The 27,808-nt window shown below is 46.1% G+C and overlaps 1 long non-coding RNA gene across 2 annotated transcripts; it reads right to left on the bottom strand.

Moving 5' to 3' along the window:
• Positions 1 to 16,097: 16,097 nt before the first annotated feature.
• On the bottom strand, positions 16,098 to 25,958 carry LOC130284185 (uncharacterized). 2 transcript variants are annotated; one of them, XR_008846941.1, is made up of 3 exons: positions 25,727 to 25,958; positions 18,037 to 18,140; positions 16,098 to 16,231 (listed from the first exon to the last, which is right to left on the bottom strand). It is a non-coding gene; the product is annotated as an uncharacterized LOC130284185 (long non-coding RNA). The 2 variants fall into 2 exon arrangements; XR_008846940.1 differs by lacking the exon at positions 25,727 to 25,958 and adding an exon at positions 18,601 to 18,821.
• Between the last annotated feature and the right edge of the window lie 1,850 nt (positions 25,959 to 27,808).

Genomic DNA, 27,808 nt, shown 5'->3' with positions numbered 1-27,808 from the left:
CAGTAGCAACGATTCGCAAGCCGGAAGATCTACCAGCCTTTCTAGCCACCTTCAAACTGCCTCCGGTTCAATTGGCTGAATGGAATGGACTCTTCCTGCTGACCGCGGGGGCCGAGATTTCCACCCCCTAAACGCCTGCAACAGAAGCAAGACAAAGATGACCTTCTGCACTTGACCCAACGCTTCACTCGAGCGAACCGCAAGACCTGACTCTTTAAAGAATTACAGTTTTCTCATTTTTTCCATGTTCTCTATATGTGTCTCCCGCAAGTTGTCTAGTATGGAACCGTATAGTCGTATCTCACTGTTCACTACCCTGCCATATGTTTATAACCATTATTATTATATTGCCTCCCGCAAACAACTAGTCACCTAAGACGAACATTGTTTCGTCTTATTACTGTCTATGTGCCCTCATGACATGAAGATCCCTCTTTTTGTTACCTACTCCATACCCCCGGATGTCATGGGATCTTCCTATTCCATATCATATAACAGCCCTGTTACTATCTTTATTCCAGTTACTGTTAGGACAATTGTATGCCGGCAGTTTATGTTCTTTCTGACCATTTTTCCCTGTGTCTTCTCACATCCGCTCTCGCCTCTGGCACGCTTTCCATGTTGTCCCCCACTAGTGTGCTGATTGGGCTGGTCCCACTCCTACTTTCGGCTTTTTCAGCCTTTATCCTTAGGCCCCGTGTAACCATTCCCTTATGGCTACTACTCTTCCTATTTTACCCTACCCTTCTTCTCCTGACTTTGCCTCTTTCTTTCTCTTCCTCTATGAACTCCTGTCTCCGGCTGCCTCTGTATCGCTGACGGAACGCTCTGGACCTCTACGACCCAGTTGGTAAGTTGCTTACTTCACCCCACATTCACCATGGCAGCTAACATTAAAGTGATTACACTAAATGTAAAGGGGTTCAATACTTCAGAAAAACGTGCCCAGATACTCTATGCCCTTCATAAACAACGTGCGCAGATAATAACTTTGCAGGAAACACATTTCAAGACTGCTCATATGCCTAATTTCCCTCCCAAATACTACACGACGTGGCTACACAGCACTAATCCAGAATCCAGAACCAAAGGTGTCTCACTAGCCTTTCATAAATCCCTCCCAGTTAAGTTACTAGCATCACAGCTCGACCCCCAAGCCCGGTTTATCTTTGCTAATTGTGAAATTTCCAACCAACCGTTTACCATAGCTTCCATTTACGCTCCAAACAGGAACCAGATACCCTTCCTGCTTTCCACACTGTCGGCACTCTCAAATTTTGCCACTGGCCCCATCCTCCTGAGCGGAGACTTTAACCTTCCCTTATTCCCGCTTATGGACACATCCGCAGGTTCCTCTACTTTATCCCATAGTAAATTATATGCCCTATGACAGAAGCTACACTCTATTCGACTGTGTGATGCCTGGAGGGTCTTTCATCCCCAAGACAGAGACTATACGTTCTATTTCTCCCCAAGGCAGTCCTACAGTCGCATTGACTGTATCTTTTGTCCACACTACTTATTCCCTTCTATCACCCCCACTACTATTGGCCTCAGAGTCCTTTCAGACCATGCCCCAATTTCTTGTTCGCTGACGCTCCCCTCTCTGTCCAAAAGTCGATCTTCCTGGTGCATAAATGAGTCATTGCTCTCTGACACTGTGTGTCTCCAAGATCTCAAGGACTCCATACACAACTTCTCTCTGGACCATGCATCCGATGACTCCTCCCCCATAATTAAATGGGAAACTCTTAAATGTATTCTTAGAGGGGTTCTGATAAAACATGGCTCCCGCTTGAAGAGGGAAGCGTCATCGAAACTCAAGCGTTTATATCTACAGTTACATTCTCTTGACACAAGCAATCTCAACAAGACAACACACTAAGGGAACTGATCCAAGTTCGCAGCGACATTCTCCAAATACTCTCATCAAAACATAAATACTACACTCAACTCACTGGACGCCTCTTTTATGAGTGGGGCAACAAATCGGGTAAACTCCTAGCTAATGCACTTAAGGCAAAAAGATCCTCCTTGTTTGTCCCTGTGATAAAACCGTGTTCGGGCCCCACATGTTTTCTAACACCTGATATTCTGGAAACCTTCAGAGCGTATTAAGAGTCTCTATAGAACTTGCCACCACCCTCAGACCATTTTATCCCTGCACCAACTACCACATCCCTATCCCAATATATTGCACGCACAGCCCTCCCTCAACTAGATGCCACAACAATACGTGACCTGGTAAGCCCATTCACTCCTAAGGAATTGGAGACTGCCATCTCCTCCATGCCACCCGGGAAAAGTCCTGGCCCGGATGGCTATACAGCCAAATTCTATAAAATTCTACATCCCAACTTATCTCCTATTCTCATGGCGGCCTTCAACTCCATATCTGTGGACTCACCCCCCCCCCCTCAATCCTACATTACTGTTCTCCCCAAAAGCAGAAAAGATCCACTACTATGCCCCAACTACCGCCCCATTTCCCTAATTAACTCTGATGCCAAACTATTCGCCAAGCTGATAGCCAATAGATTGTCGGCACACATGCCTTCCCTAATCCACCCTGACCAGGTAGGCTTTGTAAAAGGCAGAGAATCGAGGGAAAACACCCTCTGTACCTTCTGGTAATACACTATGCCCACAAACATAATTCTCCGCTCTCTTCTCCTCTCTCTGGATGCTGAAAAAGCCTTTGACAGGGTGGATTGGGACTACATGTCTGCAGCCTTGTCCCAAATTGGCATAGGGACAAACATGCTTTCACGCATAATGGCTCTCTATTCACATCCACAAGCACAAGTTAGAGTTAACGGTTGTCTCTCCAAACCCTTTGACATCTGTAATGGCTCGCGCCAGGGCTGCTCCCTTTCCCCCCTCCTACACGTAATCTGTATGGAGCATCTATTAGTAGACATCTGGCAGAATCCTGATATTAGAGGACTGACCGTAGGCTCACGCCATTACAAATGCTCAGCGTTCGCAGACGACCTCTTGCTCTATATTTCCTCCCCTCTGACCTCACTTCCGTCTCTTATGTCCACAATCAAACACTTTTCCCAAATTAGTAATTATAAGTTAAATCTTGCCAAATGTGAAGCCCTGAACCGGACTATACCCATGTCCATGTTATATCACCTCCAAGACACATACCCATTTAAATGGAACACCTCCTCCCTGATGTACCTGGGAATTCGTGTGCCGTCCATATTGTCAGAAGCATACAAACTCAACTCCCCCCCCCCCTCTCCTCCACTCCCTGAAGGGAGACCTCTCTAGATGGGAAAGGAAAGATTTCTCGTGGCTGGGCAGAGTGAACATCATGAAGATGAATGCACTCCCGAGACTCCTTTACCTTTTCTCATGTATACCGATCCATCTTCCCCGAACATTTTTTAGGGAATTACAATGAATACAATCAAGCTTTGCATGGGCCTGAAGACCCTCTAGGTTGGCGAACCATGTACTTGTCAGGAGAAAGAGAAAGGGGGGCCTCGCTCTTCCCGATTACCACTCATATTACCTGGCGACTGTGTTGACTATGGTCCTGGATTGTTGCCAACACCGTGTTAATAAACAATGGGTGGAACTGGAAGGCTTGTCGGTGGGGAGTGACCTGATGGCGTTTCTGTGGCGCCCTCAATCTCCATCTTCATTTTCCCGACCCTCAGCCCTTCCTCCAGTACTTTATTCTATACATTGTGCACGTAAACTCTACCTATTGAAGCTTGACATCTTCCCACCAGGTGGCCCCCTGACTCCACACTTTGATAATCCCACCTTTGCCCCGACTCTTGCTAACAGCCATTTCCTGACTTTTCGCCAGGGCCAAGGGACTACCTTCTTTAATCTCCTGGACAGGTCCTCGGTTAAACCCCTCACAGATATACTTACCGGCACGGCCCCTACTCCCGCTCATCTATTCCAATATGCACAACTAACGCACTATTTCCACTCTATGAAAAGCGAGCTCCACCTTCATCGTCCTCTGATCCACTTTGAACGCCTGTGTGTTTCCCCCCGTCCCCCTTGCCGTGTAGTCAGTCATCTCTATGCTCTTCTCCTGGAGGAGTCGTCAAGGCGACCCCTTCCCTTCAGAGTGGGTTGGAAAAGGGAATTAGGTCATTCCATCGCTGATGATGACTGGCACAAAGCAATTAAAAACTGCCGCAAGTCTTCCCTGTCCTGTAAAGCGCAAGAAACCAATTATAAAATCTTGACGCGATGGTATAGGGTCCCATCTCTTTTGGCGACATTCTACCCAGGAGTTCCGGATCTCTGCTGGGGCTGTTCCTCAGGCAAAGGTACCATGATTCATATTTGGCTTACCTGCCCCTCTCTGTCTACCTTTTGGTCCAATGTCCTAAGCATTAAAGCCCATATCACGTCCGTACGCCTTGACCCTATGCCAGAAATTACGCTTCTATCCATACTCCCTCCCTCCATACCCAATGCCACCTCTAGATTGATTGCCTATCTATTGCTACCGGCGAGGTCAGTTATACGAAGACTGTGGAAATCGTCCGCTCCACCAAACGTATCGTCCTGGCTTCGCAAAGTATCCCACATCCACAGAATGGAAGAGCTCACAGCCACCGCATACAATCGCACGTCTCGTTATACTGCGATTTGGCATCCTTGGATGGCTTTCCAGTCATCCTCAGACTTTACTGCTATGCATCTAAAAGATTAGTTCGGTGATCATTCGCTCTCTCTAACACTGAGGAACCCCCCCCCTCCCTCTTACTGCATAAAGGGCCCCTCTCCCCCCCCCCCTCCTACATTACACATAGACTGCGCCAACATGGACTGGGTTTCGTGGAGGTCTGGAGGTTGTCTCGTCCAAAAGGTACTCTTATTACTCTTATTCTTGTTCATCTTACTCTTCGACCCCTCTCTTGCCTTATTCTCCCCCCATCCCCCCACCCTTTTTCTCTCCCTTTCTCTATCTCTTTTCTTTCCTCTTCTACCACCTTCCTCCTCCCTTTCGTCTCCTTCCTTTCTGGTTGTTATGACACTAACTTTTTTATTATTATATTATCTTATTGATAACAGTAATATTTCACACCTATTGCGCTAGTGTGGACACTCTACCATGTTGCCCCGTGTAATGTCAACCCACACGATTCACTGTACCACAACCATGTCTTTGTATTTTGACACTAGCGATTGTCTTGTATTATGGTTATGCAAAATTTTTTGCTCTGTGTACTGTGTTATATTTGCTGTTCACTTGAAAACTTGAAATAAGTTTAAATTGGGAAAAAAAAAAAAAGAAACAGACTCTAGCTCAGTGATTTCAACCCGTGCACCTCCAGCTGTTGCAAAACTACAACTCCCAGCATGTACAGACTGTCAGTGCATTCTGGGAGTTGTAGTTTTGCAACAGCTGGAGTCAGACGGGTTGGAATCACTGAGTTAGGAAACAGACTCTAGCTCAGTGTTTCCCAACCAGTGTGCCTACAGGTGTTGCAAAACTACAATTCCCAGCATGACCAGACAGTCAGGGATGGTGGGCGTGTAGTTCTGCAATATCTGGCCCTTCAGATGTTGCAGAACTACAACTCCCAGCATGCCTGGACAGTCTGGGAACTGCAGGAGTTGTAGTGATGCAACAACTGGGGAAAAAAACGCTAAGTAGTGGTCTCCAAACTGTAGCCCTACAGATGTTGCAAAACTACAACTCCAAGCATGCCCAGACCGTCCAGGCATGCTGGGAGTTGTAGTTGTGCAACATATGAAGGGCCAGATATGAGAGAACTACACGTCTAGCATCCCTGAATGTCTGGGCATGCTGGGAATTATAGTTTTGCAACATCTGGAGGGCTACAGTTTGGAGACCACCATATAGTGGTCTCCAAATTGTGCCACTTCAGATGTTGCAAAACTACAACTCTGACAGCTCTGATCACTGTTATTTTCTGGGCGATGGGTCACCATTGGCCTGGATCACCGCAAATCGCCGGTCTGAATTGACATGGGGGGTCTCAGGTCCCCCTAGGCATTGCCACTGGATGCCTGCTGATAGATATCAGCAGTCATCCCCGTCCGATCACCACCTGGCAAGCGGCGGTGATCGGAAATACGGAGGGCGTACAGGTACGCCCTCTGTCCTCAAGTTCCGAGACGCAATCCCCTGTTCAGGGCCCGACTCTCGCCACTCTACTTACCAGTTCCTGAAGCGTTCCAGCCCACACCTTCGGAGACCAGCAGGAGTGTCAGACCACTCCGCCAATCACCAATCAATAAAGGAGAGGTTACATTCACGCTACAGAATTTTGGCTGCATGAATCTAATGTTAGTGTAAATGGTTTTTCCAGTGACCCATTCACACTGCTAAGAAATTACGGAGCCCAGACATGCCAAAGAATGAACATTTCAACCCTTACACAGCCATAATACCTCAATATATGCAGTAGTAGATATGGAGAAATAACTAGTTATGTATATGCACCTCATGATAATGTCCATATGGAAACAGGTTATTGTGATGGACCTGCACCCGACTAAACGTACTCACAACTATTTTTTTCAGGACCAAATATATTACCCATGTTGTTTGAAAATGAGGGCACACAACTCTCCTTGGTACTAAATGGAAGAAGTGGTGCAAATGAGCTATCCATTTGGAAGCTGAAAAGAGGTTCTACAGCAGCTGGGTTGTGTATAATAAGGGATAATAGCCCCATGGCCTGTATATAATACACTGCCTTATACTTTTTAAATAGTCATGGAAGATTATAAAAACCCTTTTGTAACTTTAACCCCTTAAGGACCAGGCCATTTTATACCTTAAGGACCGGAGCGTTTTTTGCAATTCTGACCACTGTCACTTTAAACATTAATAACTCTGGAATGCTTTTAGTTATCATTCTGATTCCGAGACTGTTTTTTTGTGACATATTCTACTTTAACTTAGTGGTAAAATTTTATGGTAACTTGCATCCTTTCTTGGTGAAAAATCCCAAAATTTGATGAAAAAAATGAAAATTTTGCATTTTTCTAACTTTGAAGCTCTCTGCTTGTAAGGAAAATGGATATTCAAAATATATATTTTTTGGGTTCACATATACAATACGTCTACTTTATGTTTGCATCATAAAATTTATGAGTTTTTACTTTTGGAAGACACCAGAGGGCTTCAAAGTTCAGCAGCAATTTTGAAATTTTTCACAAAATTTTCAAACTCACTATTTTTCAGGGACCAGTTCAGTTTTGAAGTGGATTTGAAGAGTCTTCATATTAGAAATACCCCATAAAAGACCCCATTATAAAAACTACACCCCCCAAAGTATTCAAAATGACATTCAGTAAGTGTATTAACCCTTTAGGTGTTTCACAGGAATAGCAGCAAAGTGAAGGAGAAAATTAAAAATCTTCATTTTTTACACTCGCATGTTCTTGTAGACCCAATTTTTGAATTTTTGCAAGGGGTAAAAAGGAGAAAATTTTTACTTGTTTTTGAAACCCAATTTCTCTCGAGTAAGCACATACCTCATATGTCTATGTAAAGTGTTCGGCGGGTGCAGTAGAGGGCTCAGAAGGGAAGGAGCGACAAATGGTTTTTGGGGGGCATGCCACATTTAGGAAGCCCCTATGGTGCCAGGACAGCAAAAAAAAAAAACATGGCATACCATTTTGGAAACTAGACCCCTCAGGGAACGTAACAAGGGGTAAAATGAACCTTAATACCCCACAGGTGATTCACGACTTTTGCATATGTAAAAAAAATATATATATTTTTTACCTTAAATGCTTGGTTTCCCAAAAATTTTACATTTTTAAAAAGGGTAATAGTGGAAAATACCCCCCAAAATTTGAAGCCCAATTTCTCCCGATTCAGAAAACACCCCATATGGGGGTGAAAAGTGCTCTGCTGGCGCACTACAGGTCTCAGAAGAGAAGGAGTCACATTTGGCTTTTTGAAAGCAAATTTTGCTCTGGGGGCATGCCGCATTTAGGAAGCCCCTATGGTGCCAGAACAGCAAAAAAAAAACACATGGCATACCATTTTGGAAACTAGACCCCTCGGGGAACGTAACAAGGTGTAATGTGAACCTTAATACCCTACAGGTGTTACACGACTTTTGCATATGTAAAAAAATATATATTTTTTTTACCTAAAATGCTTGGTTTCCCAAAATTTTTGCAATTTTAAAAAGGGTAATAGCAGAAAATACCCCTCAAAATTTGAAGCCCAATTTCTCCCGATTCAGAAAACACCCCATATGGGGGTGAAAAGTGCTCTGCTGGCGCACTACAGGTCTCAGAAGAGAAGGCGTCACATTTGGCTTTTTGAAAGCGAATTTTGCTCTGGGGGTATGCCGCATTTAGGAAGCCCCTATGGTGCCAGGACAGCAAAAAAAAACAAAACACATGGCATACCAGTTTGGAAACTAGACCCCTCGGGGAACGTAACAAGGTGTAATTTGAACCTTACTACCCTACAGGTGTTTCACGACTTTTGCATATGTAAAAAAATATATATTTTTTTTACCTAAAATGCTTGTTTTCCCAAAAATTTTACATTTTTTAAAAGGGTAATAGCAGAAAATACCCCCCAAAATTTGTTAGGCAATTTCTCCCGAGTACGGCGATACCCCATATGTGACCCTAAACTGTTGCCTTGAAATACGACAGGGCTCCAAAGTGAGAGCGCCATGCGCATTTGAAGCCTAAATTAGGGATTTCATAGGGTTGTACATAAGGGTATTCTACGCCAGTGATTCCCAAACAGGGTGCCTCCAGCTGTTGTAAAACTCCCAGAATGCCTAGACAGTCAATGGCTATCTGGCAATACTGGGAGTAGTTGTTTTGCAACAGCTGGAGGCTCCGTTTTGGAAACAGTGGCGTACCAGACGTTTTTCATTTTTATTGGGGAGGGGAGGGGGGCTGTGTAGGGGTATGTGTATATGTAGTGTTTTTTACTTTTTATTTTATTTTGTGTTAGTGTAGTGTTTTTAGGGTACAGTCGCACGGGCGGGGGTTCACAGTAGTTTCTCGCTGGCAGTTTGAGCTGCGGCAGAAATTTTGCCGCACCTCAAACTTGCAGCCGGATACTTACTGTAATCCTCCGCCCATGTGAGTGTACCCTGTACATTTACATTGGGGGGGGGGGGGGGGGGGGGGAACATCCAGCTGTTGCAAAACTACAACTCCCAGCATGTACGGTCTATCAGTGCATGCTGGGAGTTGTAGTTTTGCAACAGCTGGAGGCACACTGGTTGTGAAACACCGAGTTTGGTAACAAACTCAGTGTTTTGCAACCAGTGTGCTTTCAGCTGTTGCAAAAGCTACAACCCCCAGCATGTACGGACAGCGGAAGGGCATGCTGGGTGTTGTAGTTATGCAACAGCTGGAGGCATACTATTTTGGCTGGGGATGCTGGGGATTGTAGTTATGCAACAGCTGGAGACACACTGGTTTGCTACTTAACTCAGTGTGCCTTCAGCAGTCACCGACAGCCAACGGGCATGCTGGGAGTTGTAGTTATGCAACCACCAGATGCACCACTACAACTCCCAGCATGCACTTTAGCTGATTGTGCAAGCTGGGAGTTGTAGTTATACAACAGCTGAAGGTACACTTTTCCATAGAAAGAATGTGCCTCCAGCTGTTGCAAAACTACAAGTCCCAGCATGCCCATAAGGGAATGCTGGGAGTTGTGGTGGTCTGCCTCCTGCTGTTGCATAACTACAGCTCCCAGCATGCCCTTTTTGCATGCTGGGAGCTGTTGCTAAGCAACAGCAGGAGGCTGTCACTCACCTCCAACGATCCTCGCCGCACAGGTCAGTACCTCGTTGTCGCCGCCGCTGCTCCTGGGGCCCCGATCCCAACAGGGGCGCTGGGGATCGGGGTCCCCAGCACCCGGGGTGCACGTCCCGCTCACGTCCTCCGGAAGAGGGGCGGAGCGGGTTGCGGGAGTGACACCCGCAGCAGGCGCCCTGATTGGTCGGCCGGTAATCCGGCCGACGAATCAGGGCGATCGTGAGGTGGCACCAGTGCCACCTCACCCCTGCTGGCTCTGGCTGTTCGGGGCCGTCTCCGACGGCCCCGATCAGCCAGTAATTCTGGGTCATCGGGTCACTGGAGACCCGATTGACCCGGAATCCGCCGCAGATCGCTGGACTGAATTGTCCAGCGATCTGCGGCCATCGCCGACATGGGGGGTCATAATGACCCCCCTGGGCGAAATGCCCCGATGCCTGCTGAACGATTTCAGCAGGCATCGGGCACCGACTCCGCTCCAGATGGTTGCGGGGGGCCGGTAAAACACATGACGTTCTCATACGTCATGTGTCCTTAAGGACTCGGAAATGGAGACGCATGAGAACGTCATGTGTCCTTAAGGGGTTAAATATTCTAATTTTTTCAATATGCCTTCATTTTTTCATTTTTGTATTAGTTATTGCTTACAATTCAGTCTCCTATACAGGGAAGGAAACATAACATATGAGCAGTTGGATGAGGTCCCAGGTGACATGGAGAAGCACATATGCGGATTTACCTGTGTGGTGTCTATAAATGTAAATTATATATAGGAAATATACTCAGGATCAGCTTTTGCTTTGAGGACAGGCACTTCCATTAATAATTATATGGGACCGATGTCAATGTCCTGTATTATAGAGGTTTTAGCAGGGATATTGGTTATCAATCCAAAACTACATGACATGTGTATCAAATATCTATCTAGCATATCAGCTGTATAATGGAGAACTGGCCTGTGGTTGGTTGGTCTGTATACTGGTGATCTGGCCTATGATTGGTCGGTCTGGATCCAAGTGAGCTGGCCTGTGATTGGTCGGTTCCTGGCACCTGCACGGAATGTTTTTCTGTTGACCTGACGACCAACCATCACTCACTCGATCGACAGCTGCATCGTCCGCATTATCTCGTACTATCAGAGGAGCCTTTGACAGATATTTGAGCCTTACAGGTGTGTTATTTGTACTTCTTGTTGTGTATCTAAGTGTCTGTGAGTGTTATTTCTTGTTGTGTGTCGGGGTGCGTGCTTTGATTTTAGGTTATACCTCACTTTCCGGATCATCTAGTGGCAAGCCCTACTCTAAATCATTGTAACCTTCATTAATATCATCACATATTTCTGTTCAGTTAGACATCCAATGTATATTATAGCTGTATATTGCTCCAATTGTCAGTTTGAGGGAGATATATGGAAACTTGTGCAAAGAAAAAGTTGACCAGTTGCCCATAGCAACCAATCAGATCGCTTCTTTCATTTTTGAAAAGGCCTCTGAAAAATAAAATCAGCAATCTGATTGGTTGCTATGGGAAACTGGTCCACTTTTCCTCAGCACAAGTTGTGATCAATCTCTCCCTATATGTCTGAGATAATAGGTAATGAGACTGGCATGTGATGGGCACTAACTGGTCACAGCCTGGTACATATATCATCTTATTATTATATGAACTGGGCTCTATAACTATATACCATCTGCCCTGGTCATATAAGGAGTAGTAACTGCAAACACTTAGGACATTTAAGTAACATTTCTAACAATTTTGATCCTCAAAACCACCTGCAAAAGTCTTCAACCTATGGCTCTCCAGCTGTTGTGAGACTACAACTCCCAGCTTGCCATGATCTGTTGTTTTGCAGTAGCTGAAGAGCTAAATGTTGGAGACCACTGCTTTAGGTTACGTTCAGACGAGCGGATTTATAGCGTATTTTACATTGCAGATCCACCGCTGAAGGACCTCTGTATGGTGCCTTTATATGTGCCTGCTCGGAGTGGCAATACGGCGCTACATGCAGACACACTGAAGCGATGTGCGAGTTGCCAAGCATACGCGTTGTACTCGCACACATCGCAGCCGCTCTCCCAACTCAATGAGTTAGGCCGAGAGCAGCCGCAATGTGCGAGTAAAAGGCAAGTGCGCGCGGGCACTCGCACATCGCAGTGTGTCTGCTTGTAGCGGCGTATTGCAGGCACATGTAAAGGCAGCATATAGAGGTCCTTCAGCGGCGGATCTGCAGCGAAATACGCATGGAAAATCCGCTCTTCTGAACATACTCTCAGACTGGAAAAAACACAGCCTTTTTGTCCACAAAGGTCACATATTTGCCAAATTGAGCAACTTTTCCTCTGGACAGGTTTAGATAAATCTCCTCATAGTGTTTACTTTTGGCATTATTGAACCCTTTTATTAGTGTTTTTTTTTTTGCTTAATTGCAACATTTCAAAATCACTGCATGCACTAGCTATGGTAGAAAAAATATCAGAAAAATGAAGGTGTATATGTATGTGGGCATTTTTTTTAATTGTATTTTGTTTTTCAGAATTCTGTCTGGGCAAGGTTGTATTCTTCGGTTTCTGTAATATTTTTTGTTTTCTTATTTCAACACTTTTATACCCTGGGCTTTACATATGGGAATTATGTACACTAATGTGAAAAAGTATTTGCCCCTTTCTTGATTATTATTTATTATTTTTATTTTTTTTGCACATTTGTCATACTTAATCCCTTAACCTCTTCAGGACGCAGGGCGTATGCATACGCCCTGCATCCTGAGTCTTTTAAGACATACAGGTACGCCCACTGCTAGCTGGTCGGGGACCGGACCGGGATGCCTGCTGAAAGATTTCAGCAGGCATCCCGGCACATCGCCCAGGGGGGTCCTGAGACCTCCCCCCCCATCTGTGGCAATTTCGGGTCATATGGGTCTCCGGTGACCCAGTGACCTAGAAGATAAGGGGGATTGGGTGTGTCCAAGACACCCCCGGTCCCCCTAAAGGGATAGGAGTGAGGTGGCGACTGACCAATAGCAGATCGGGGGCGGAGGAGTTAATGTTCGGTTCCCCCATTCTGCCTATCCACGGTAATCCTGGCAGAACGGGGGAACTGTCCTGTGACAGGGGCAGCGGTGGTGGAGGTCCATTACCGGCGATCGGCGGCGGCGGATGGTGATGGCGTGCGGCTCCCTGGTGCGGCTTCCTGATACAGACTACAGAAGCTGGTGAGTAGTTGCATAGCAGTTTGCAACAGCTGGAGGCTCCGTTTAGGAAACACTGCCATATGAGAAGTTTTTCGCTTTTATTGGGGGGGGGGGGATGTGTAAGGGGGTGTATATCTAGTGTTTCACTTTTTATTATTTGTTAGTGTAGTGTAGCGGAGGTTCACAGTGAGTTTTCCGCTGGGAGTTTGAGCTGCGGCGGAAAACCCACTGTAAACCCGCCTGTGTGAATGTACCCTGTACATTCACATGGGAGGGGGGGGGGGGCGCCCCAAACCTTCAGCTGTGGCAAAACTACAACTCCCAGAATGTGCACATGCTGGGAGTTGTAGTTTTGCAACAGCTGTAGGCACACTGGTGGGGAACCACTGAGTTAAGAAACAGACTCTAGCTCAGTGATTCCAATCCGTGCTCCTCCAGCTGTTGCAAAACTACAACTCCCAGCATGTACAGTCTGTCAGTGCATTCTGGTAGTTGTAGTTTTGCAACAGCTGGAGGCACACGGGTTGGGAAACACTGGTTTAAACATTCCATTTTGCAATCCTTGTCCAGATTTACATGCCAAGGGTCGGTGCCGTAATCCCAGTCTGTTAACTTTCTTCATTGGTAGATTATAGATAGATAGGAGATAAGGAGATTTTTTTCCCCATCCAGTGTGCATACAGCTGTTGCAAAAAATTCCCAGCAGGGGCCCCAAAAGTCGTAATAGTGCACTAACCAGATTTGAACATTTTTGGTCACTTCAAACACTATAAAAAATATCTAAAAAGCAATTGAAAAGTCCCATCAAAACAAAAATGGTACCGATAAAAACTACAAATCACAGCGCAAAAAATGACCCTCACATCCCCATATACAGAAAGATAAAAGAGTTATAGGGATCAGAATAGTACAATTTTATATTTTTGTATTGTCCCCCCACATTAGGTAGGCAGTATGACCCCCCACATAAGGTAGACAGTATAGTACCCCCAACCTTAGGTAAAGAGTATAGCTCCCCCACATTAGGTGCAGCATAGTTCCCCCACATTAGGTGCAGTATAGCTCCCAACATTAGGTGCAGTATAGTCCCCCACATTAGGTGCAGTATAGTTCCCCACATTAGGTGCGGTATACAGTAGTCCCCCACATTAGGTGCGGTATACAGTAGTCCCCCACATTAGGTGCGGTATACAGTAGTCCCCCACATTAGGTGCGGTATACAGTAGTCCCCCACATTAGGTGCAGTATACAGTAGTCCCCCACATTAGGTGCAGTATAGTTCCCCACATTAGGTGCAGTATACAGTAGTCCCCCACATTGGGGCGGTATAGTTCCCCCACATTAGGGGCAGTATAGTCCCCTCCCCCATTAGCAGCAGTATACAGTAGTTCCTCCCCATTAGGGGCAGTATACATTAGCCCCCCCCCCCTCATTAGGTGCAGTATACATTAGTTCCCCGCCATTAAGTGCAGTATACAGTAGTTCCCCCCCACATTAGGTGCAGTATACAGTAGTTCCCCCACATTAGGTGCAGTATACAGTAGTTCCCACACATTAGGTGCAGTATACAGTAGTTCCCCCACATTAGGTGCAGTATACAGTAGTTCCCCCCATTAGGTGCAGTATACAGTAGTTCCCCCACATTAGGTGCAGTATACAGTAGTTCCCCCACATTAGGTGCAGTATACAGTAGTCCCCCACATTAGGTGCAGTATACAGTAGTTCCCTCACATTAGGTGCAGAATACAGCAGTTCCCCCACATTAGGTGCAGTATACAGTAGTTCCCCCACATTAAGTGCAGTATACAGTAGTTCCCCCACATTAGGTGCAGTATACAGTAGTTCCCCCACATTAGGTGCAGTATACAGTAGTCCCCCCACATTAGGTGCAGTATACAGTAGTTCCCCCACATTAGGTGCAGTATACAGTAGTTCCCCACATTAGGTGCAGTATACAGTAGTTCCCCCACATTAGGTGCAGTATACATACAGTAGTCTCCCACATTAGGTGCAGTAAAAAGTAGTTTCCCCACATTAGGTGCAGTATACAGTAGTCCCCCACATTAGGTGCAGTATAAAGTAGTTCCCCACATTAGGTGCAGTATAAAGTAGTTCCCCACATTAGGTGCAGTATAAAGTAGTTCCCCACATTAGGTGCAGTATAAAGTAGTTCCCCACATTAGGTGCAGTATACAGTAGTTCCCCACATTAGGTGCAGTATGTTCCCCCACAGACATACAGCCTTCAGCCATATACAGTGTATGGCTGGAGGCTGTATGCCTGTTTACTGCCCCACTTCAGTGTTCCGACCACCGCTCCGGGGTCACGATCTACTGCTAGAGCGGCGGTCGGAACACTGAAGATGACCGCAGTTCACTTACCATTCCCTGCGCGTCCTCCTCATTGCTCCGCTCCGCTGTACTGTTGCTATGGGCGCACGCACGGGACGTCAGTGATGTCACTGCGTGCGCTTCCTCCCAGCGGCCCCTACGTTTTTAAAGTTAACGCGGGGCCGCTATGAGGTAAACGGGGTATCCTTGTGTCCTGAAAAGATTTTTCGGGACACAGGGATGTCCCGAATGTGACAGGGGCCCCCTGCGGGCACGGGGCCGGAGCTGGTCACTGTTTTAAAGTGGCCGTGGCCGGGCTGCTAATCTTTAACAAGAAGCCAACGCTGCGGCCACATTAAAACAGTTAAGCAGCCTTACTGAGCAGCCGGCAGGGGCAGGGCCAGGGCCAGATTATGGCTGCTTGGGGGAGGAGCACTTTAGTATGATGGGGCCCCCCTTCCCCGAAAAAAAAAAACAATGCCGACACAGACACATCCCTAAACCTCAACCCCCCTGTGCATGTTTTCAATTATGACAGTTAACAAGCCTTCACAAAGATATGGGCATTTCAGACTATGCAGCCCATTTTTGGTGGGGATCCATCTGCTGGGACCCCCATTAATTACCTCAGTTCCAGTGGCTTTCCACCTACTGAAAATCTACGACTCCCATAATGTCTTGAGAGCCTTAGGCATCATAGAAGTTGTAGTTATGCAATAGTTGGAAAGCCACAGATTGGGGTACAGTTTCACTCATGATCACCTAGTCAGAAAGAATACACAATGATATAATGGCTCACAGGTGACGTCTTCTCTGTTGTCTTCCATTTTCTCCTTCCTCCGGTCCAGATGGGGTGGTGGCTTCCAGCTAAATCTTCCTCTGCAGAGTGTGATGCTCAGACATCATTGGTTCCTCACTTTGTCAGCAGATCTTTATCCTGTATATGACAAAATAATCAATATGAGCCTGTTAGACACTGTGCCCCCTGAATACAATCCCTCCAAACACTAGGCCTCTGAAAATACTGCCACACACTGTTTCCTCCCAGTTTGGCTGAATCCCACCCTCTAGTGTCCTCCTCCAGACCCCTTTCTCCCCCAGACCTGTGTCCCCTCCTCCAGACCCCTGTTTTCTCCTCCCTGACCCCGCAGTCACCCCCAGACCCTTCAGTTACCTCAAATGCCTTAGTCCTCCTCCAGACCCCTATGTCCCCTCCTCCCCCAACCCCTCAGTCAAGCCCAGACCCCCCAATTCTCCTACAGATCCATCAGTCACCTCCCCCCAGATCACTCAGCCACCCCCAGTCCTCCTCAATAACCCTCTTTCCCATCCTCCACTGACCCCTCAGTCACCCCCAGACTCCTCAGTCCTCCTACAGATCCCTCAGTCACCCCTAGACCCCTATGTCATCACCCATCCTCCTGCAGACCCCTCTCTTCCCTCCTTCTCCAACCCCTCAGTCCTCTTCCAGAGATCCTCATCACTCCACTGCCCCTTTCTCCAGACTCCTTTGTCCTTTTTATTTAGACTCTGTTCCCCACATACTGTTTCCTGGGTCCTGTCCTTGTACTATTACATCACTGTGTATTATCCTTGTTATGTGACGTTATACATACATATTCATACATACTGCACACATTACATACTGTACATGCATTATATACACACAGCACACATACTGCACATATTACATACTGTACATGCATTATATACACACAGCACACATACTGCACACATTACATACTGTACATGCATTATATACACACAGCACACATACTGCACACATTGCATACCGTACATGCATTATACACACTTAGCACACATACTGCACACATTACATACTGTACATGCATTACATACACACACAGCACACACTACATACTGTACATGCATTACATACACACAACACACATATTGCACACATTACATACTGTACATGCATTACATACACACAACACATATACTGCACACATTACATACTGTGCATGCATTATATACACACAACACACATACTGCACACATTACATACTGTACATGCATTATATACACACAGCACACATACTGCACACATTACATACTGTACATGCATTACATACATACACAGCACACATACTGCACACATTACATACTGTACATGCATTATATAAACACACAGCACACATACTGCACACATAACATACTGTACATGCATTATATACATACTGCACACATTACATACACACACAGCACACATACTGCACACATTACATATTGTACATGCATTATATACATGCATTACATACACACACACACAGCACACACTTCATACTGTACATGCATTACATACACACACAACACAAATACTGCACACATTACATACTGTACATGCATTATATACACACACAGCACACACTACATACTGTACATACATTATATACACACAGCACACATTACATACTGTACATGCATGCTTCATACACACACATAGAATAGACTAGTGTTTCCCAGCCAGTGAGCCTCCAGCTGTTGCAAAACTACAGCCCCCAGCATACCCATATAGCCTTTGGCTGTCCAGGCATGCTGGGAGTTGTAGTTTTGCAACAACTGGGGGCACACTGGTATAGATACACACATGCACTTTATATAGTCATCCACAGTAGTAACACACACACAGGCACAGTACATAGACATACACATATGAACACACACTTATATATCCACACACACATGCTTATACACATATATACATGCAAGGACACCTACTTTAGTCAGGCCCCATGTTGTACAGCCTCTGCGGTGCTCTCATTTCCTCACAGCAAGCTCTGTGCTCCCCTCCCTCCTCCTGCTCAGGCGCGAAGAGTCCGGGGCTGTGGGAAGATACCAAGTGCGGGGGGGGGGGCGTTATTGTAGTTTGGTGATAAGAACTCCAAAGCTGCAAATGAGTGTATAAAAAAAAAAAAATGTCAGACAACCGGGGGCCCTCTTATTTGACTGGGTGCCCGGGGCCCGGAGCACGAGCTCCATAAGCACCATTGTTAATCCGGCCCCCCGGGGGATGGGGGCCCTAGGCAATTGCTTGGTTTGCCCCGCCCTAACGCCGGCCCTGTGTATATAATGCACTGCCTTATACTTTTTAAATAGTCATGGAAGATCATGAAAAACCTTTTGTAACTTTAAATATTCTTATTTTTTCAATATGCCTTCATTTTTTCATTTTTGTATTAGTTATTGCTTACAATTCAGTCTCCTATACAGGGAAGGAAACATAACATATGAGCAGTTGGATGAGGTCCCAGGTGACATGAAGTAGCACATATGCGGATTTACCTGTGTGGTGTCTATAAATGTAAATTATATATAGGAAATATACTGAGGAGCAGCTTTTGCTTTGAGGACAGGCACTTCCATTAATAATTATATGGGACCGATGTCAATGTCCTGTATTATAGAGGTTTCAGCAGGGATATTGGTTATCAATCCAAAACTACATGACATGTGTATCAAATATCTATCTAGCATATCAGCTGTATAATGGAGAACTGGCCTGTGGTCAGTTGGTCTGCATACTGGTGATCTGGCCTATGATTGGTCGGTCTGGATCCAAGTGAGCTGGCCTGTGATTGGTCGGTTCCTGGCACCTGCACGGAATGTTTTTCTGTTGACCTTACGACCAACCATCACTCACTCGACCAACAGTTGGAGCATCCACAGCATCTCGCACTATCAGAGGAGCCTTTGACAGATATTTGAGCCTTACAGGTGTGTTATTTGTACTTCTTGTTGTGTGTCTAAGTGTCTGTGAGTGTTATTTCTTGTTGTGTGTCGGGGTGCGTGCTTTGATTTCAGGTTATACCTCACTTTCCGGATCATCTAGTGGCATCCCTACTCTAAATCATTGTAACCTTCATTAATATCATCACATATTTCTGTTCAGTTAGACATCCAATGTATATTATAGCTGTATATTGCTCCAATTGTAAGTTTGAGGGAGATATATGGAAACTTGTGCAGAGAAAAAGTTGACCAGTTGCCCATAGCAACCAATCAGATCGCTTCTTTCATTTTTGAAAAGGCCTCTGAAAAATAAAATCAGCAGTCTGATTGGTTGCTATGGGAAACTGGTCCACTTTTCCTCAGCACAAGTTGTGATCAATCTCTCCCTATATGTCTGAGATAATAGGTCATGAGACTGGCATGTGATGGGCACTAACTGATCACAGCCTGGTACATATATCATCTTATTATTATATGAACTGGGCTCTATAACTATATACCATCTGCCCTGGTCATATAAGGAGTAGTAACTGCAAACACTTAGGACATTTAAGTAACATTTCTAACAATATTGACCCTCAAAACCACCTGCAAAAGTCTTCAACCTATGGCTCTCCAGCTGTTAGGAGACTACAACTCCCAGCTTGCCAGGATCTGTTGTTTTGCAGTAGCTGAAGAGCTAAATGTTGGAGACCACTGCTTTAGGTTACGTTCAGACGAGCAGATTTATAGCGTATTTTACATTGCAGATCCGCTGCTGAAGGACCTCTGTATGGTGCCTTTATATGTGCCTGCTCGGAGTGGCAATACGCCGCCACATGCAGACACACTGAAGCGATGTAAAAGGCGCATGCGCGTGGCCACTAGCACATCGCAGTGTGTCTGCTTGTAGCGGCGTATTGCAGGCACATGTAAAGGCAGCATATAGAGGTCCTTCAGTGGCGGATCCGCAGCGAAATGCGCACAGAAAATCCGCTCGTCTGAACATACCCTCAGACTGGAAAAAACACAGCCTTTTTGTCCACAAAGGCCACATATTTGCCAAATTGAGCAACTTTTCCTCTGGACAGGTTTTGATAAATCTCCTCATAGTGTTCACTTTTGGCGTTATTGAACCCTTTAGTAGTGTTTTTTGGCTTAATTGCAACATTTCAAAATCACTGCATGCACTAGCTATGGTATTTTTTTTTTAAAGGAAAACTGTCACATATTTTCTCCCGCACTATCCACATGTACTGGTGGATAGTGCGGGAGACGCTGATTAAAACGAGCCCTACCTTGGTCTGATCCGCGCCGCCGTTCGCCCCCACTTGTAGTTTTAATCTCTGTGTATATCCGGCTGTAACTGGCAAAGGCGGTGCTTCTGCGGGCTAACGTACACTGACGTTAGCGCCGCTCATGAATATTCCTGTTCTCCCTTTCTTCGCCGCTCCTAACCAGAGAGAGGGATGAATATTCATGAGCGGCGCTGACGTCAGTGTCCGTTAGCCCGCAGAAGCCCCGCCTTTGCCAGTTACAGTCGGATATACACAGAGATTAAAACTACAATTGCGGGCGAATGGTGGTGCGGATCAGACCAAGGTAGGGCTCGTTTTAATCAGCGTCTCCCACACTATCCACCAGTACATGTGGATAGTGCGGGAGAAAATATGTGACAGTTTTCCTTTAAGTTGTGTTGTTTCTCCTCCCATAGACCACTATAGATAGGTAGAAAAAATGTCAGAAAAATGAAGGTGTACATGTATGTGGGCATTTTTTTTTTATTGTATTTTGTTTTTCAGAATTCTGTCTGGGCCAGGTTCTGTAATATTTTTTTGTTTTCTTATTTCAACACTTTTATACCCTGGGCTTTACTTATGTGAATTATGTACACTGCTGTGAAAAAGTATTTGCCCCTTTCTTGATTATTATTTATTATTTATTTTTTTTGCTCATTTGTCATACTTAATCCCTTAATAGACATCTACAGTGCTGGCACTTTAAAAAAAAGTTTACCTCATCTGATAGCTCTTTGAAAGACCTTTCTAACAATACCTCATTTGTAAAAATCGGTCCAGCCGTTCTCCGGTAATTGCCGCCCGAAGCAGTAAGCAGCCATGTCATAAAGACTACATTTCCCATAACTCCCTGCCCTCTGCTTCCTGTAAGCTGCTTTCCTCCCTTATAATAAAGTGACGCCCACAGCTCCTTCCCTTGTGGTTCTCCCCTGCCCAATAGGAGAGCAGGCTGCATCACATACTTGCTATGAGAGCACACTGCTGGTGTACAGTGTATGGTAAAACACAAACCTTCCCTATAAAGCAATGTTGTCTATAGTTATTGTAACACTACAACTCCCAACATGCCCAGACAGCTATGTGCTGTCAGGTCATGCTGGGAGTTGCAGCGGTGCCTCCAGCTGTTGCAAGACTACAACGCCCAGCATGCTCAGACAGCTGAAGGCTGTCTTGGTATGCTGGGTGATGTAGTTTGACAACAGCTGGAGGCACATTGGTTGGGAAACACTGCTCTAAAGGTATTTACTAAATGGCTTCATGAATATCCCTGTAAGGGTGCTTTTACACCACGTTTTGTACTTACGGTTCCCGAATACGGCTGGGAGGAGGGGGGCAGGGCTTAATCGCGGCGCCCGCACTCAGCCTTATTCGGGAACCGTATTTAATGCAAGTCTATGAGCCGACCGGAGTGAACTGCAGCCTCCGGTCGGCTGCGTTTTCGGCCGTATGCGGTTTCCCGACCGCAGGCAAAAACGTGGTCAACGGTTCACTCCGGTCGGCTCATAGACATGCATTAAATACGGTTCCCGAAAACGGCTGAGTGCGGACGCCGCGATTAAAGCCGTATTCGGGAACCGTAAGTACAAAACGTGGTGTGAAAGCACCCTTAGTTACGGCGTAACTAACAGGGATATAATTGGCCTGCTAAAGTCACATGTCTGGTCCCGGTGTGAGGGGCATACTTGCGCTCCCGTGCAGACTTGCGTCCCCTCCTCCCCCAGCTCTCCGAAGAGCTGGCGGAGGGCAGAGCAAGGGGAGAGAGTGCGTCCCCTCCTCCCCCAGCTCTCCGAAGAGCTGGCGGAGGGCAGAGCAAGGGGAAAGAGTACACGCCCACTCCCTCATCTCCCCTCCCTGCCTCCCTGAGCTCGGGAGGATGCAGATCTGCACGGGGAGAAAGAAGCCAGAGCAGTGTTCCTTATCTCCACTACCTGAGCTCTGTCTGTGTCTACTGTGCACAGGATTCATACACTGCAGGGACTGGGAATAAATCTCTAACTGGAGATTATTTCTGTGGGGTGAGGGGGTTTGTAGTCCCTGTTATGTGTGTGTATGCCAGTAGTTGTAGTCCCTGTTATGTGTGTGTATCCCAGGAGTTGTAGTCCCTGTTATGTGTGTGTAAGCTAATGTTTCCCAACCAGGGAATGCTGGGATTTGTAGTCCCTGTTATGTGTATGTATACCAGGAGTTGTAGTCCCTGTTATGTGTGTGTATGCAGTGGAGGTAATTAACAATGTTATATAATTTAGGATTATATTTAAATGGTCCAAAAATCTTTTGCTCCGGAGTACTCCTTTAAACTATTCAGAACACAGGGAGTATGCATGCACCCTGCATCCTGAGTCCTTAAGGATGTAGGGTGTACAGGTATGCCCATGGGAATTCCGGTCCCCGCTGCTAGCTGGTCACGGACCGGACCGGGATGCCTGCTGAAATCTTTCAGCAGGCATCCCGGCACATCGCCCAGGGGGGTCCTGAGACCCCCTTCCCCCCCATCTGCGGCAATTTCGGGTCATATGGCTCTCAGGTGACCCGGAGATCTAGAAAATAATGGGGATCGGGTGTGTTTAAGACACCCCTGGTCCCACTGAAGGGTTAGGAGTGAGGTGGCAGGGGTGCCACCCCTCCTATACCTGCTATTGGTCGTTCAGAAGCGACCGACCAATAGCAGATCGGGGGCGGAGGGGTTAATGTTCGGTTCCCCCGTTCTGCCCATCCACGGTATTCTGGGCAGAACGGGGGAACTGTCCTGTGACAGCGGCGGTGGAGGTCCCTTACCGACGATCGGCAGCGGACGGGGATGGCGTGCGGCTCCCTGGTGCGGCTCCCCGGTGCGGCTCCCTGGTACAGACTACGGAAGCTGGTGAGTAGTTGCCTAGCAGTTTGCAACAGCTGGAGGCTCCGTTTAGGAAACACTGCCATATGAGATGTTTTTCATTTTTATTCGGGGGGGGGGGGGCTGTGTAAGGGGGTGTATATGTAGTGTTTCACTTTTTATTTGTTAGTGTAGTGTAGTGTTTTTAGGGTACATTCACATGGGCTCACAGTGAGTTTTTCACTGGGAGTTTGAGCTGTGGCGGAAAATTTGCCGCAGCTCAAAATTGTAGAAGGAAACCCACTGTAAACCCGCCCGTGTGAATGTACCCTGTACATTCACATGGGAGGAGGAGCGCCCCAAACCTTCAGCTGTGGCAAAACTGCAACTCCCAGAATGCACTGACAGACCGTACATGCTGGGAGTTATAGTTTTGCAACAGCTGTAGGCACACTGGTGGGGAACCACTGAGTTAAGAAACAGACTCTAGCTCAGTGATTCCAACCCGTGCACCTCCAGCTGTTGCAAAACTACAACTCCCAGCATGTATAGTCTGTCAGTGCATTCTTGTAGTTGTAATTTTGCAATAGCTGGAGGCACACGGGTTGGAATCAATGAGTTAGGAAACAGACACAACCAGTGTGCCTACAGCTGTTGCAAAACTACAATTCCCAGCATGCCCAGACAGTCAGGGATGCTAGGTGTGTAGTTCTGCAATATCTGGCCCTTCAGATGTTGCAGAACTACAACTCCCAGCACGCCTGGACAGTCTGGGAATTGCAGGAGTTGTAGTCATGCAACAACTGGGGAAAAACTGTTTAGAGACCGCTAAGTAGTGGTCTCCAAACTGTAGCGCTCTAGATGTTGCAAAACTACAACTCCAAGCATGCCCAGACTGTCCAGGCATGCTGGGAGTTGTAGTTCTGCAACATATGAAGGGCCAGATATTGGAGAACTACACACCCAGCATCCCTGACTGTCTGGGCATGCTGGGAATTGTAGTTTTGCAACATCTAGAGGGCTACAGTTTGGAGGCCACCGTATAGTGGTCTCCAAACTGTGGCCCTCCAGATGTTGCAAAACTACAACTCCCAGCATGCCCAGACAGCCTTTGGCTATCTGGGCATGCTGGGAGTTGTAGTTTTGCAACTTTTAGAAGGCCACAGTGAAGATCCCTTACCTGCGATCTTCACTGCAGCCTCCTCCACCGCCACACTTTCCGGATGCAGTCCTCCTGCTGACGCTGATGCCGCCGCCCCTCCACGATGCCGTCGCTGCTCCATGATGCCGCCACCGGTACGGGTAAGCCGGCCATGCTACCCCCCCTCGCCGCCCGTGTCCCCCCCCCCCCCCCCGCTCTGCCCAGACTTCGATCGGTGGGCAGAGCGGGGGAAATTAACTCCCCGCCCACAACTGCTGTTGGTGTTCGTACTGACCGACCAATGGCAGGGAATAGGAGGAGGTGGCAGCACTTCCACCTCACTCCTATCCTTCAGAGACAGCTCCGATCACTCTTATTTTCTGGGCGATGGGGTCAACAGTGACCTGATTGGTCCGGATCACCGCAAATCACCGGTCTAAATTGACATGGGGGGGGGGGGGGTGTCTCAGGACCCCCTAGGCATTGCGAAGGGAGGCCTTCTGATAGATATCAGCAGTCATCCCGGTCCGATCACCGCCTGGCGAGCGGCGGTGATCGGAAATACGGAGGGTGTACAGGTATGCCCTCCGTCCTTAAGTTCTTGGACGGTAGGGCGTATCCATACGACCTCCGTCCCCAACAGGTTAATGCTGGGACATACCGCAATCCACTGTTCAGGGCCCGACTCTCACCACTCTACTTACCAGTTCCTGAAGCGTTCCAGCCCTCACCTTCGGAGACCAGCAGGAGTGTCAGACCACTCAGCCAATCAGCAATCAATAAAGGAGAGGATACATTCACGCTACAGAATTTTGGCTGCATGAATCTAATGTTAGTGTAAATGGTTTTTGAAAGTGACCCATTCACACTGCTAAGAAATTACGGAGCCCAGACATGCCAAAGAATGAACATTTCAACCCTTACACAACCATAATACCTCAATATGTGCAGTAGTAGATATAGAGAAATAACTAGTTATGTATATGCACCTCATGATAATGTCCATATGGAAACAGGTTATTGTGATGGACCTGCACCCGACTAAACGTACTCACAACTATTTTTTTCGGGACCAAATATATTACCCATGTTGTTTGAAAATGAGGGCACACAACTCTCCTTGGTACTAAATGGAAGAAGTGGTGCAAATGAGCTATCCATTTGGAAGCTCAAAAGAGGTTCTACAGCAGCTGGGTTGTGTATAATAAGGGATAATAGCCCCATGGCCTGTATATAATACACTGCCTTATACTTTTTAAATAGTCATGGAAGATCATAAAAAACCTTTTGTAACTTTAAATATTCTTATTTTTTCAATATGCCTTCATTTTTTCATTTTTGTATTAGTTATTGCTTACAATTCAGTCTCCTATACAGGGAAGGAAACATAACATATGAGCAGTTGGATGAGGTCCCAGGTGACATGGAGAAGCACATATGCGGATTTACCTGTGTGGTGTCTATAAATGTAAATTATATATAGGAAATATACTCAGGATCAGCTTTTGCTTTGAGGACAGGCACTTCCATTAATAATTATAGGGGACCGATGTCAATGTCCTGTATTATAGAGGTTTTAGCAGGGATATTGGTTATCAATCCAAAACTACATGACATGTGTATCAAATATCTATCTAGCATATCATCTGTATAATGGAGAACTGGCCGTTGGTCAGTTGGTCTGCATACTGGTGATCTGGCCTATGATTGGTCGGTCTGGATCCAAGTGAGCTGGCCTGTGATTGGTCAGTTCCTGGCACCTGCACGGAATGTTTTTCTGTTGACCTGACGACCAACCATCACTCACTCTACCGACAGTTGGAGCGTCCGCAGCATCTCGCACTATCAGAGCAGCCTTTGACAGATATTTGAGCCTTACAGGTGTGTTATTTGTACTTCTTGTTGTGTGTCTAAGTGTCTGTGAGTGTTATTTCTTGTTGTGTGTCGGGGTGCGTGCTTTGATTTTAGGTTATACCTCACTTTCCAGATCATCTAGTGGCAAGCCCTACTCTAAATCATTGTAACCTTCATTAATATCATCACATATTTCTGTTCAGTTAGACATCCAATGTATATCATAGCTGTATATTGCTCCAATTGTAAGTTTGAGGGAGATATATGGAAACTTGTGCAAAGAAAAAGTTGACCAGTTGCCCATAGCAACCAATCAAATCGCTTCTTTCATTTTGAAAAGGCCTCTGAAAAATAAAATCAGCAATCTGATTGGTTGCTATGGGAAACTGGTCCACTTTTCCTCAGCACAAGTTGTGATCAATCTCTCCCTATATGTCTGAGATAATAGGTCATGAGACTGGCATGTGATGGGCACTAACTGGTCACAGCCTGGTACATATATCTTCTTATTATTATATGAACTGGGCTCTATAACTATATACCATCTGCCCTGGTCATATAAGGAGTAGTAACTGCAAACACTTAGGACATTTAAGTAACATTTCTAACAATATTGACCCTCAAAACCACCTGCAAAAGTCTTCAACCTATGGCTCTCCAGCTGTTAGGAGACTACAACTCCCAGCTTGCCAGGATCTGTTGTTTTGCAGTAGCTGAAGAGCTAAATGTTGGAGACCACTGCTTTAGGTTACGTTCAGACGAGCGGATTTATAGCGTATTTTACTCAGCAGATCCACTGCTGAAGGACCTCTGTATGGTGCCTTTATATGTGCCTGCTCGGAGTGGCAATACGTCGCTACATGCAGACACACTGAAGCGATGTAAAAGGCGCATGCGCGCGGCCACTAGCACATCGCAGTGTGTCTACTCGTAGCCGCTCAGAGTAGGCATATGTAAAGGCAGCATATAGAGGTCCTTCAGCGGCGGATCCACAGCGAAATACGCACGGAAAATCCGCTCGTCTGAACATACCCTCAGACTGGAAAAAACACAGCCTTTTTGTCCACAAAGGCCACGTATTTGCCAAATTGAGCAACTTTTCCTCTGGACAGGTTTTGATAAATCTCCTCATAGGGAGAGATTTATCAAAACCTGTGTAGAGGGAGAGTGGTGTAGTTGCCCATAGCAACCAACCATATTGCTGCTTTCATTTTGAAAAAGGAAATAAAAGAAGCACCCCGGATTGGTTGCTATGGGCAACTGCTCCACCCTTCCACAACACAGGTTTTGATAAATCTCCCCCATAGTGTTCACTTTTGGCGTTATTGAACCCTTTAGTAGTGTTTTTTGGCTTAATTGCAACATTTCAAAATCACTGCATGCACTAGCTATGGTATTTTCTTTTATTTTAAGTTGTGTTGTTTCTCCTCCCATAGACCACTATAGATAGGTAGAAAAAATGTCAGAAAAATGAAGGTGTACATGTATGTGGGCATTTTTTTTAATTGTATTTTGTTTTTCAGAATTCTGTCTGGGCCAGGTTCTGTAATATTTTTTGTTTTCTTATTTCAACACTTTTATACCCTGGGCTTTACTTATGTGAATTATGTACACTGCTGTGAAAAAGTATTTGCCCCTTTCTTGAGTTTTTTTTTTGCACATTTGTCATACTTAATC

Source organism: Hyla sarda, chromosome 8 (assembly GCF_029499605.1).
Source record: "Hyla sarda isolate aHylSar1 chromosome 8, aHylSar1.hap1, whole genome shotgun sequence".
Taxonomy (NCBI): domain Eukaryota; kingdom Metazoa; phylum Chordata; class Amphibia; order Anura; family Hylidae; genus Hyla; species Hyla sarda.
The sequence above is the reverse complement of the archived record's forward strand: the minus strand, read 5'-3'. Positions and strand labels throughout refer to the sequence as shown.